Here is a 13,748-nt window from a genome sequence, read left to right as displayed (position 1 = left end):
GAAAATGAAGTGTATAAATACTACACGTGTAAAATCCAAGCAGTTTGATGGAATTGTAATGTGAGGTCCATTGAGTGAAAGGTTAAAGAGAAATTTCTATCATGCCAGGCACAATGACTTACTGTGGGAACCCCACCATTCCAGAGACTGAGGCAGGGAATTTGGGAATTTGATGCCAGCCTGTACTACATATCAAGACCACATCTCTTTTACTCTTTTTTTTCTTTATTAAACTCAATGCCCTGATTCATAGAATTTTATGAATAATAATAAGAAAGTAGAAATTTAGTGTGCATACCATGATACTCTCACTAAGAAAGCATGCTCTATTAAAAGATGGGAACTATTAAGATATGGAAATTGCTGTGTGATGGTGGAATATGCTCTTAATCTCAGCACTTAGAAAGAGAGGCAGTCTGATCTCTGTGAGTTCATGACCAGCCTGCTCTCTAAGATGTTATTTGATTTGATTTTATCTTCACATAAATATAAGTCATACTTGAAGGAATAATTTTTCTTTTTCTTTTCTTTTTTTTTTTTTTTTGGTTTTTCGAGACAGGGTTTTTCTGTGGTTTTGGAGCCTGTCCTGGAACTATCTCTTGTAGACCTAGCTGGTCTCAAACTCAGAGATCCGCCTGCCTCTGTCTCCCAAGTGTTGGGATTAAAGGTATGCGCCACCACTGCCCAGCTGAAGGAATTATGTTTTAAGGCACGTATATGAATATTAGCCATAGAAATCACAGAATACTCTGGCCCTACTACATTCTGAGATGGGTGGAGAGAGAGTATCCACAGCAATAGGAAAGCATAGATAAGAGTTGGTGGGAGAGCAGATTTTCAAGGGGACATTGATAACACGTCAATGAAAAGCATGGAAAAAGAATTGAGTCACAAGTAATGATTTCCTTTTCTTTTATTTGGCTGATATCTTACTCCACAAGTGAGGCTGAACTCAAACCAATGGTAAGCTTCCTGCCTCAGCTTCATCAGGGCTGGGAATACAAGGGTACAGCACCTGTCCTAAGTCCTGAGTCACTCAGTATAATGTTCAGTACACGTTGGAAAATCACTTGATGTGGTAAGCAGAGAAAAAGGTTAGATATGAAACTCTGTGATGATAAATACTTGTTTGTAAACACTAATTTTATGGCTGAAGATGAAGATTCTGTCTCTGACTTAACTGAGGATCTTAAGTATTAAATTGAATAATTTCCCCCACCTGCAAGAATCCTTCTAATGACTTGCTCTTCTCTCTTCCAGGAGATGAGTGTCAATTGCTCCCTGTGGCTGGAGAACAGCTTGTCTGTCAAACGCTTTGCATTTGCTAAGTTCTCTGAAGTCCCTGGAGAGTGCTTCCTCCTGTTCACCCTCATCCTCCTCATGTTCTTGGTATCACTGACAGGCAATGCACTCATAGCCCTTGCCATCTTTACAAGTCCATCCCTGCACACACCCATGTACTTTTTCCCGGCCTACTTGTCTCTCCTGGAGATTGGCTACACTTGCTCTGTCATAAACAAGATGCTGAAGAGTCTTGTGAGTGAGTCTCGAGGGATCTCTTGGGAGGTTTGTGCCACACAGATGTTTTTCTTCTCATTCTTTGGAATAACTGAGTGCTGTCTACTGGTAGCCATGGCTTTTGACCGCTGCATAGCCTTATGCTACCCACTCCAGTATGCAACCCGAATGAGCCATGGGGTATGTGCCCATTTGGCAATGGTTTCATGGGGAATGGGATGCATAGTAGGGTTGGGACAGACGAATTTTATTTTTTCTTTGGACTTCTGTGGGCCCTGTGAGATAGACCACTTCTTCTGTGACCTTCCACCCCTCCTGGCACTTGCCTGTGGAGATACATCCCAAAACAAGGCTGTCGTCTTTGTGGCGGCAGTCCTCTGCATATCCAGCCCATTTTTTCTGATTATTTCTTCCTATGTCAGGATTCTGATTGCCGTGCTGCTGATGCCTTCACCTGAGGGACGCCATAAAGCTCTCTCTACCTCTTCCTCCCACCTACTTGTAGTCACACTCTTCTATGGCTCAGCATCTATTTCCTACTTGAGGCCCAAGGCTAGTTACTCACCAGGAATGACTAGCCAAATTCTTGGCCCTCTTCTATACAGCGGTGACATCCATGCTGAACCCCATCATCTATAGTTTACGGAACAAGAAAGTCAAGGCAGCCCTGAGGAGAACTTTGGGCTTGAGAAAAGTTCTGAGCAGGAATAGGTAACAACAGAACCACACAGAATTATTCACTAATAAACATGAATATAGAACCAGAGTAAACAAACAAATATTGATACATTTTCTGTCTGACTTATTGATCCGGGATGTCATTCTTATGTTGTGAATGAATATTGCTTTTATTGGTTGATGAATAAAGCTGTTTTAGCCTATGGCAGGGCAGAATGTAGCTAGGCAGGAAATCCAAACAGGAAAAAGAAGGTGGAGTCTGGGAGACGCTGAAGGAAAAAGATGCCAGATTATTCCCAGTAAGGCCCAGCCACATGGTAATACACAGAATAGCAAAAACTGGTTAATTTAATTGTGGGAACTCGTCAGTAATATGCCTGAGACATTGGCAAAACAATTATAAGTAATATTAAACCTCTGCAAGTTCATCTGGGAACTGGCAAGCACGAGAGTAACCTCCAGTTCCAATTTATATTGAGTATCTTTGTAATTTTGAAAGTATCTCTTCATCCAGGGCTGTGTTCTAATTACTAATTCTGAAATGATTTCAAACACTAAGGGATACAACTAAAGAGACCAATACAATAGAGAGCATTCTATTATGTTTTAGTTCAGGATGAAAATCTAAATTGCGATATCTCAGAAGTTTTGCAAATTCTAGTCCCTGATGCCCCCAAGACTTCTGCTTCCTATCCAGTTATATCACACACAAATCTTTGTTCTAAAGTAACTATATAATGGTCTTATATCAGTTCATGTCTTTATTTTATAATGTCACATGCTAAAAGTCTTTGAATTCTTTTGTAAATTGTAATTAACTAAAACAGTGTAAATATTACAATATGCTGAAATGTTAATTTGAAACTATTTGCTTTAAAATATTAAAGAAAACGTTTATTTTCAAGTGTTTCCATGGAAGTTTTTTTAATGCTAAATGGTCAATATTTTGGAACTTGCAGGTCATTCAGGCCAGGGAAGCCGCTCGGTTAACTGAATGTCTTTACCTCTCCCTCCATTCTTCCCAGTCCCATCTCCAGTCTCATCCCAGCTCTGCAGCAGCACACCCACTGTAGTAGCCCCTCCTCTCTGAAACCCTACCCAACAGTCCATGAAGACCTTCTCCTACAATATTTCTTCACCCAATATTTCTTCATACTGATATCCCAGTACGTATCATCTGCAGGCATTCCCTGGGATTAGCAGGCCCTGCAGGCTATGGAAACAGGTAGGCCAATTGCAGATCTTAGTCTCTCCCTTCTCTCTTTCAAATCCAACTCCTTTTGACACCTCCAGCTCTATAACAGACTTGTATCAGCCTCATCTCCACCACACTAGGATAGGTTTTGAGCTACAAAATGCTCAAGATAATTCCAGCTTGGCTAGCTTTGATGGCGTGCTTTCTTACAACATTCTGGCCAGATCTTCAAGTAAGAACTTCAGAAAAACCCTACCAACTACTCAGAGACTATATGCAATTGTACCAGATAGTAATCTTGAAACTTAAGTTTCATTTTAGTTTTTAAAAGATCCCACAGAAATAATATTGCACCCATGACAGCTGGAAGTATTTCTAAAAGCTATTACGACTGAGTACATATTATATTTGTCTTTCTGGGTCTTGGTTACCTCACTCAATATGATTTTTTCTAGATCCATCCATTTGTCTGATAATTTCAAGATGTCATTATTTTTTCTGCTGTGTGGTACTCCATTATGTAAACATACTACATTTTATTTATGCATTCTTCATTTGATGAGAATTTATAGTTTAAGGGTTTTGCTATTACAAATAATGCTGATATGAACATAGTTGAGCATTACACCTGCTCTATACATACACACACACAGACACACATGTGATGGAGGAAGGTGTGAACAGTTTTCAGCTGCTTAGATTGAATTGATATTTATAGCACGTCAGATTTAAGGAGAAGAATGCGCTCATGATAAGCTTGTGAAGTTTACTGAGCAGAACTAAATTCTTCACCTTAAATCAGAAAGGATTCTCAAATTTTAAATGTATTTCATATCCAATTAGTCAAATAACACTTTTTTATTAATTAATTAATTTATTTAATTATTAAAGATTTCTGCCTCTTCCCCGCCACCACCTCCCATTCCCCCCTCCCCCAATCAAGGCTTCCTCCCTCCTTAGCCCAAAGAGCAAGCAGGTTTCCCTGCCCTGTGGGAGGTCCAAGGACCACCCACCTCCATCCAGGTCTATTAAGGTGAGCATCCAAACTACCTGGGCTCCCACAAAGCCATTACATGCAATAGGATCAAAACCCATTGCCATTGTTCTTCAGTTCTCAGTAGTCCTCATTGTCCGAAAATAACAAACTTTTAACATGCTTAACCATTACCAAACATTAACTGAATCAACAGTTACATTATTTGAATATTTGAGTTGAAGAAAATATTATGTTATTTATATGTATATGTAGGTGCATAGAAAAATATGTACACATATTCATGTTTATTTCAGCATAATTATTATTGTCTTAACGGTGATTTTTTAATATACAAAACAAAATGGATAAATAATAATTTTATAAAACATGATATGACCAATCTAAGAGGCTTTAAAGGAAATGAAGATTGATGACAGCTGGAGCATAAATTATTTCAATCCTTTTGTAACCTGGTTGGCAATCTTTATTAAAAATGAATATGCTCTAACATTTAGATAAGAAATTACATTCCTCCAACAGATGCTCTATCATACTACAAAAGCATTTGTTCAACTATGTTCATAGCAGCATTATTTGTAATAGCCAGAACCTGGAAACAACCTAGATGCCCTTCAATAGAAGAATAGATGAAGAAAGTGTGGAATATATACATATTAGAGTACTACTCAGCGGTAAAAAACAATGACATCGTGAATTTTGCATGCAAATGGATGGAAATAGAAAACACTATCCTGAGTGAGGTAACCCAGACCCAAAAAGAGGAACATGGTATGTACTCACTCATAAGTGGATTCTAGCCATAAATAAAGGACATTGACTCTATAATATGAGATCCTAGAGGAGCTAAATAAGATGAACCCAAAGAAAAACATAATTATCCTCCTGATATTGGAAGGAGACAAGATTGCCAGGCAAAAATTGGAAACTTGGGGGTGGGGTGGGGTCGGGGTAATGGGAAATGGGGAGAAAAAAGTGAGAAGGGGAGAAGGGGGAGAGCTTGGGGGAATGGGACAGTTGGGATGAAGGCAGGGTGGATATGGGAGTAGGGAAGTATATATCTTAATTAAGGGAGCCATTTTAGGGTTGGCGAGAGACTTGATTCTAGAGATATTCCCAGGTGTCCATGGAGATGTTCCCAGCTAGATCCTTGGGCGGCTGAGGAGAGGGAGCCTGAAATGACCCTGTCCTATAGCCATATGCATATCACCATAGAACCTTCGTCTGGCGATGGATGGAGATAGAGACAGAGACCCACTTTGGAGCAATGGACTGAGCTCCCAAGGTCCAAATGAGGAGCAGAATGAGGGAGAACATGAGCAAGGAAGTCAGGACCACGAGGGGTGCACCCACCCACTGAGACGGTGGGGCTGATCTATTGGGAACTCACCAAGGCCAGCTGGATGATGGAGCATGTGATCAAACCAGACTCCCTGAGGTGGCTGACAAGGAGGACTGACTGAGAAGCCAAGGACAATGGCACTGGGTTTTGATCCTACTGCATGTAATGACTTTGTGGGAGCCTAGTCTGTTTGGATGCTCACCTTCCTAGTCCTGGATGGAGCGGGGAGGACCTTGGACTTCCCACAGGGCAGGGAACCCTGACTGCTCTTTGGACTGGAGAGGGAGGGGAAGAGGAATGGGGGGAGCGGGAGGGAAATGGGAGGAGGGGAGAAGGTAGAAATTTTTAATGAAATAATAATAAAAAAGAAAAAATTACTTGTAAATATGGAAAAAAGAAATTACATTCCTAGATTTAGCAAAAAATAAAAATTATTCATTTGTTCATTGAAAGATATATACGAGAAAGTTCTTTCCACATCATGTGCCCCTAAATATAACCAAAAGTATAATTGCTGTTGTACATCTTCTTTTCATAGGTGGAATGATATGTGAAAAGCATAAATGTTAGACAACAGAAACCAGTCACAAATAATATTAATTACATGCTGCTTATTAACCTAATTTCAAAAGCAGGCAACTGTAAGGCACAGTTCATTAGTATCTCAGAGCATCCTTACTGGAAAGAGTCTCAAGGAGAACTGAGGGTCAGTCCAGCAGCTAGGGGGCATCTTCAAAATTAAATGTAACTTTAAATATAAAGTGTCTTCAGTGTGTATTACACAAAAGAAATAGATAATTTTTTAAAAAGTGAGATGAGACCAGTAGAAGAATCACATAGAATTTAATAGCTTTGTAATAATTTATGCTGCCTTAACTAAGGTATGAGTTTCCCAGGGCAATGTCCCCAGTTAGCTCATTGGGGCACCTGAGGATAGGGAACCTGAAATGAACCTATCCTATAATCATACTGATGAATATCTTGCATATCGCCATAGAACCTTCATCTAGCGATGGATGGAGATAGAGACAGAGACCCACACTGGAGCACCGGACTGAGCTCCCAAGGTTATAATGAGGAGCAGAAGGAGAGAGAACATGAACAAGGAAGTCAGGACCATGAGGGGTGCACCCAACCACTGAGACAGGGGGGCCGATCTATTGGGAGCTCACCAAGGCCAGCTGGACTGCTACTGAAAAAAACATGGGATAAAACCGGACTCTCTTAATGTGGTGGACAATGAGAGCTGACGAGAGGCCAAGGAGAATGGCACAGGAACTTTCATCTGGCGATGGATCGAGAGAGAGACAGAGACCCAATTTGGATCAACCGTCTGAGCTCTTAAGGTCCAAATGAGGAGCAGAAGGAGGGAGAACATGAGCAAGGAAATCAGGACCACGAGGGGTGCACCCACCCACTGTGACAGTGGAACTGATCTATTGGGAGCTCTCCAAGGCCAGCTGGACTGGGACTGAATAAGCATGGGTTGAAACTGGACTCTCTGAACAAGGCGGACAATGAAGGCTGATGAGAAGCCAAGGACAATGGCACTAGGTTTCGATCCTAATACATGAACTGGCTTTGTGGGAGCGTAGCCTGTTTGGATGCTCACCTTCCTGGACCTAGATAGAAGTGGGAGGACCTTGGTCTTCATGTAGAGCAGGGAATTTGGACTGCTCTTCAGTATCGAGAGGGAGGGGGAGTGGACTAGGAGAAGTGGAGTGGGGATAGGGGGAGGGGAACAGGGGGAGGGGGCAATATGTGGGAGGAGGGGGAGGGAAATGGGAAACGGGGAGCAGTTGGAAATTTTAAGTAAAAAAGAATAAAAAAAAATAATAATTTATGCTGCTATTTCTTGTATTTTCCCCCATGGCCAAAATTCTCATTTACTTGAATTCTGCTTAATTGCAACAGAGGGACTGACTCCCTAAGGTCAGAATTTCTAACACATTTGGTTCTAATGTCACTAGTCTACAAGGGTTAAAAGGCAGATTATAGGCAAATGTGACTTACAAAATAAGCAGAGTCAGATTTGTGGTGAGGGTTAGATACACCGAAGGTTCAGAGCTGCAAGGAACTACAGAAGCGAAAGGTGAAGCCAGCCTAAGAAGTGAGGTACCCAGAAACCCGAGACACATCTTCCATTAGGATGAGCAGTCAGTATTCTAAAACCGGTAACTTTACTTTTATTTCTTATATTTTTCAAAGTATTGCTTTGTGAACTGTAATGATAGTAAAAACATTTGTTTCACAGTTAGAGGCTATAAGCAATGCAGGAGAGAGGCACAACAGGGATTGGGAATTAAAATTACTACAGTCAATAAAAAAATTAATTTACAATAAATTAAACCAAAGTCATCTTTTTTTTTTTTTTTTTTTGATTTTCGAGACAGGGTTTCTCTGTAGCTTTTGGTTCCTGTCCTGGAACTAGCTCTTGTAGACCAGGCTGGACTTGAACTCACAGAGATCCGCCTGCCTCTGCCTCCCGAGTGCTGGGATTAAAGGCGTGCGCCACCACCACCCGGCTAGTCATCTTAAACTTGACCATCATGGGTGATATTGAGATTGGATTACTAGTTTCATCCATCAGGATAGCCAAGTGAATGGCAGGAGAAGCTGTGCCAGGTAGTTATGCTAAAGCATGAACTGACATTGTCCTCAAAACCAAAGGAGATTTCATAAGAAACCAACTTATAGGTTTGAGAAATGATTTAAATAATCAAGAATCTGGATTCCTCTTTACCACATAGTCATAATTCTATATGTATTAGCTATAATCTGCAAAGAATGGCCACTGAGGATTAGGGAGTCTACATTTTTTATTTGCACTGCTTACCCACAATGAACCTTGCAAATGCTCAATGAGTTTATTATCACTCTAGTTAGCTTGCAAAAAGAAAAACAATGAAAAGACAGGTTATTAGGAGCCTTCTACCCATGGCAATCTGATCATGCACCCTACACATAAACTCCTTTTCTGCTTAAAACTGAAAGGCTACATTTTTTTATGAATGTAAGCATGAGAACATTTTTTGAATAATTGTTGTCAACTATTTGTTTAAAATAGCTATAAATATTATTTTCTAAGTAAACCTCTAAACATATCTACTCTGTCTTATAAACTTTCTCAGAATAATAAAGGCTATTTGGAAAATTTTCTCAGGAAACACCATTTCATTTAGAAATTTTAAAAATTTCTTTTAGCTGTGTTTTCCTTAAAATTAGTAATGAATCATATACTTTAAAAATGTAGAAGTCATGCTGTTCAAGATGAAATGCCACCATGAGTGAAATCCAATTTTGTGGTTTGTTACACTTTAAATACCATTTCCAGATGTTCTCTATTGTCCAAAGACCATCCATGAAGGCTAAAAGTCTTACACCTTTCTTTTCGTAAAATATTAATTCTCATGTTTATCTCAGTTAAATCCAAAAGGAATGCTTATTGGTACATGCAAAAGAACAATCTGTTTATTACTATGATCTGGTAACTCAAATTATACTTAGGATGTTTATCTCCTCAATTTATCAAATGGTTCTGCTTATATCCATTATGAAATTCATGAACCACAAGGAAACTGGTGACCAAAACATTCTTTGCCATTGTGGGTTATTAATCAACCTGAAATTTTTCATGTCATGAAATTTTTTTTGTTCCATATCTACTCTCTTACATCCAATCACTGAATTTCTATGACATCTTCCCTAGCCAGTAATTCCACTATGAGGGCTATAAAGTGACTGAGATGAAATGCATGGATGTTTTCTCTGTTCCAAACAACAGCTCCTGATGTCTTCATTGAGGGCTCTGACAGGAAATAATTGAAACCATAATGTCAAGTATGACAAATATCAGTAAGAGGAACTACAATGTTCCTTGGAGGGGAACTATATTTAGCCACATCTATTGTAATTGGTTAGTAGAAAACAAAGCACAATCACTAAATGAAACATGGAAAGCCGGGTGGTGGTGGCGCACGCCTTTAATCCCAGCACTCGGGAGGCAGAGGCAGGCGAATCTCTGTGAGTTCGAGGCCAGCCTGGTCTACAAGAGCTAGTTCCAGGACAGGAACCAGAAAGCTACGGAGAAACCCTGTCTCGAAAATCCAAATAAATAAATAAATAAATAAATAAATAAATAAATAAATAAAATAAAAAAGAAATATGGAAAAAAGTAATACAATTGTAAAATAAAATTGTTAATTCTATGAAAGGCAAAGAACACATTTTTTATTTTTGTGTTTTTTTCATGATTTCAATTAAATATATCTAAAAAAAGTGAGAAAATATTTCACCTTTTATATTGTGTCTGCTTCATATAATGAGTTATTCCGAGATAACTACTTTTGTTGGCTGGACAAACAGCATGTAAGATCTGGCAGAACCAGAGCTGAACAAAAGTTACTGGGATGCTGGAGAGGTACAGAAGGAATTGCATAGATAATTAGCAAAGAATAAGACATTTCAGTGAAACAAGAGAGATAAGAACAAGAAATCTATCATACAAAGGGGTGACTATAGGTAAAATGATACCTTCTATTATTGAAAAATGCTAACAGAGCTGAGGTAAAGTGTTTTCAACAATAATTATTAGGATTTATTATCACATGAATAATTCACTATATTTAGTCATATTTCTCAAATTTCTCAAATTATTTATAGACAGCATGTACAACTTTGTCAAAAATAAGATGGTGATAAAAACAAATTCATATAAAACTGTCAAAAATTCTATAGTAAGTGAAGGAATAGAATTATACATATCTTTATTTTGGGATTAAAACAATTCTTAAATTACATTAAACATTATCTCTAAAGTGGTTACAAAACCTTTTTACCAAGAGTCGTGATAATGTTTGGTATCTTAACAACAATATTACACTTATATAACCTTGTACTTCAACTGTGTAATTTGAGTAATTTGTTCTCATTTAAACCAAGTGTTTATTTTACACAAAGGAGCATGAAATATACAAAGTACACATACGTGCAATCAATTTGCATATGTACATAGCCATATTTTTGGTGGCTGTCACAACACAAACAAGTACCAGATAATTTTTAAAAATATTCTTCACAACTTTTCCCATTCTGCTGCATAAAGCTGAATATATAAACAATCATTCTAGCTTCAGGAAGATTACATGAATATAATGCAAAATTTTAAGAAATCATGTGAGAATTTTCCTCATGTAGGAAGTATGACTAAATTGGAAAAAAATGAGATCATCTCTGGAAACTGACTTTTATAGTTTGTGTTATTTGACTGTTGGTGTATGTGTGTGTGTATGTTTCTTTTTCCTTTTTTTGTTTTTTGTTTGTTTGTTTTTGAGACAGGTTTCTTGGTAGCTTTGGAGCCTGTTCTGGAATTCGCTCTTGTAGAACAGAATGGCCTTGAACTCATGGAGATCTGCCTGCCTTTGCCTTCCAAGGGAAGTGCTGGGATTAAAGGCATGTGCCACCACTGCCCCGCTGTGTGTATGTTTCTTTACATAAACAAAAAAGGACACATTTTATACCATCAGTCTCAGTGATGTTAACTCCTCATTATTCTGTGGCTAAACATCTTTGTATATTAATTTTACATGCACATTATCCTGCGTTTTAGAGGTTTTATCCTTGTTGTCTTAATTATATTAAGCAGAAAGAAGATTCTACAAAAAAAAAAAAAAACAGAAAAGAAAAGAAAAAGAAGTATATTTGTCACCACCAACTGACTGCTTTTCATGGGTAGCAATTTCAAACTTCTATTATACAAAAGTATTAAGAACCTGCAGGAATGTGCCTTACTCTCTCTGAGGCATGAATGGGGTTGGGGGAAAGGTGGAGGGAATGGGAGGAGGGGAGGAGGGGGTATTGGTACGTGAAATGAAAAAAAAAAAGGATAGTTTGTTCTCTTTTAAAAAATAAATAAAAGAACCTACAGGAAGGCAAGTTCAATTGAAAAAAATTATGTTCAAAAATATTTTGAGTAAATTACAAACTTAATGAAGCTTCAGTGAGGTTTTCACTTTCTTCTGTGTTAATAGATACAACACCTGATAACAAGTATCATATAATACATCTTTATTATATTTGCCTTTTATTTCTTTATTTTTGTTCGGTATTTAGGTAGCTTGCGGGAGCAATGGAGAGACACAGAGCCTCACTCTGCAATCCGTGCTGGCCTTTCTTTCACATAAATCCTCTTGCTTCAGCCTTTCAAGTGTTGGGGTTACCAGTGTGGTTCTAATTTGACTTTCTAAAACTCTTTACTTGTAAAAATGTGGGTATAAGAACGGATGACAGACTATACATGCACAGCTGTTAATACTATTTTTCTTATTGCAGAAATAAAATGAAGTTATTCATGGTTTTGTTTCAGCATCCCCTATCCAGTTTCTTTACTACATGAAACATTAAGGATAACCAGGACGGCAAAGCTCTATTATTGATATTTTTCAGTATGGAATTCCAGCAATGAGAAGGCTCAATAGCACCCCTCATCACACCAGCGGCTTTGTTCTGGTAGGCTTTTCTGAATGGCCCCGACTGGAGATGGCTCTCCTTGTCGACGTCTCCATCTTCTATATATTGACCCTCTTTGGTAATTCAGCTATTATCATTTTGTCTCGCCTTGATCCTAAACCCCATACCCCCATGTATTTCTTCCTGGCCAACCTTTCCTTTTTAGATCTCTGCTATACTACTTCTACTGTCCCCCAGATGCTGATAAATATACAGAGCCATAAGAGAAGCATCAGCTATGAGGGATGCATAGCACAACTGTTCATCTTCCTCATGTGTCCTTCTCTCCATCATGGCTTGTGATCGCTATGTGGCCATCTGCCAGCCTCGGCGTCACACAGTTGTCATGCACTCTCAGCTGTTGGCAGCAGTAGCCTGGGTAACTGGTTTCAGCAACTCCTTGGTGCAGACAGTCCTGACTTCTTTGTTGCCTCGTTGTGGGAAATACCAGATAGAGAATTTCTTCTGTGAGGTACCTGCCATGCTTCAGTTATCATGCGTTGACACCTGGGTCAATGAGATAGAGATGTATGCTGCTGTGGTTGTCATAAAAGTTATCCCACTTGGGTTAATTCTTTTCTCTTATGTCAATATTGTCAGAGCAGTCATAAGGATACAGTCTTCTGAAGGTCGGAAGAAGGCTTTTCACACTTGTGGGTCCCATCTTTTGGTGGTCGTAATGTGCTATGGCTCTGCCATCAGTGGATATGCATACATGGCACCTAACAGCAGCTCAGCAAAACTGAAGGGCAAGCTTTTGGCACTCTTCTATGGACTCATGACCCCAATGCTTAACCCTCTTATCTATACCTTGAGGAACAAGGATGTCAAGGCAGCAGTGAAGAAGATACTTGGAAGAGAACAAGAGCAAGGATAGAATTTAGCTTAGGTGAAAACAGGTCCTATTGAAATCCAGTCCTTGGTTCCAGAGCAGACTTGCTAACAGCCATTATTCTTTTAATCAGAAAAACTATCCTGAGTGTGACTACTTGTTATTGTTTATATGAAATAGTCAATTAGTTCAACAAAACAAAAAATGATTAAGTAAATATTAAATTTTATTAGAAATGTTGTGTGGAAAATGAATAGGGGTAGCAACTTTTTAAAAGTGTAAAAACACATCTACATGAAATTTAGTCATTTTGTGCCATACACAAACAAAATGAAATATAATTTCCTACCTTCAATATTTTGCATGTTATAAAGATAAAGATAAAGTTTCATATCTAGTCTTCCTTTAATCAGTATTTTGAGTTACCTTCCTGATAAATGAGTGGCTGTGGTAATGATCTGCACTGCTGTGGAGGACAGTAATGAGAAGAGGGCCCCATAAAATCCTTCTGACTGTGTTACTTTCCTCAGTCTTCCTCACAATGTATTTTTTATCTCATATTGCATTGTGTAATAGATTTGTTTCCATTGTGATTTCTCTGCATGTAAGGAACAGAGCATAACAGATTTTTTGGTTCCAGTTTTTGATAGTATACAGAAATTATCTATCATGCTAGGGAATT

At 38.6% G+C, this 13,748-nt stretch overlaps 2 pseudogenes; both read left to right on the top strand.

The window, feature by feature from the left end:
* Positions 1-1,263: 1,263 nt before the first annotated feature.
* On the top strand, positions 1,264-2,233 carry LOC130862986 (olfactory receptor 10C1-like; annotated as a pseudogene).
* Positions 2,234-12,186: 9,953 nt separating this feature from the next.
* LOC130863186 (putative olfactory receptor 2B8) lies at positions 12,187-13,111 on the top strand (annotated as a pseudogene).
* The last annotated feature ends 637 nt before the right edge of the window (positions 13,112-13,748 follow it).

This window comes from Chionomys nivalis, chromosome 20 (assembly GCF_950005125.1).
Source record: "Chionomys nivalis chromosome 20, mChiNiv1.1, whole genome shotgun sequence".
Classification (NCBI taxonomy): domain Eukaryota; kingdom Metazoa; phylum Chordata; class Mammalia; order Rodentia; family Cricetidae; genus Chionomys; species Chionomys nivalis.
This window is presented reverse-complemented; position numbering and strand designations above follow the sequence as displayed.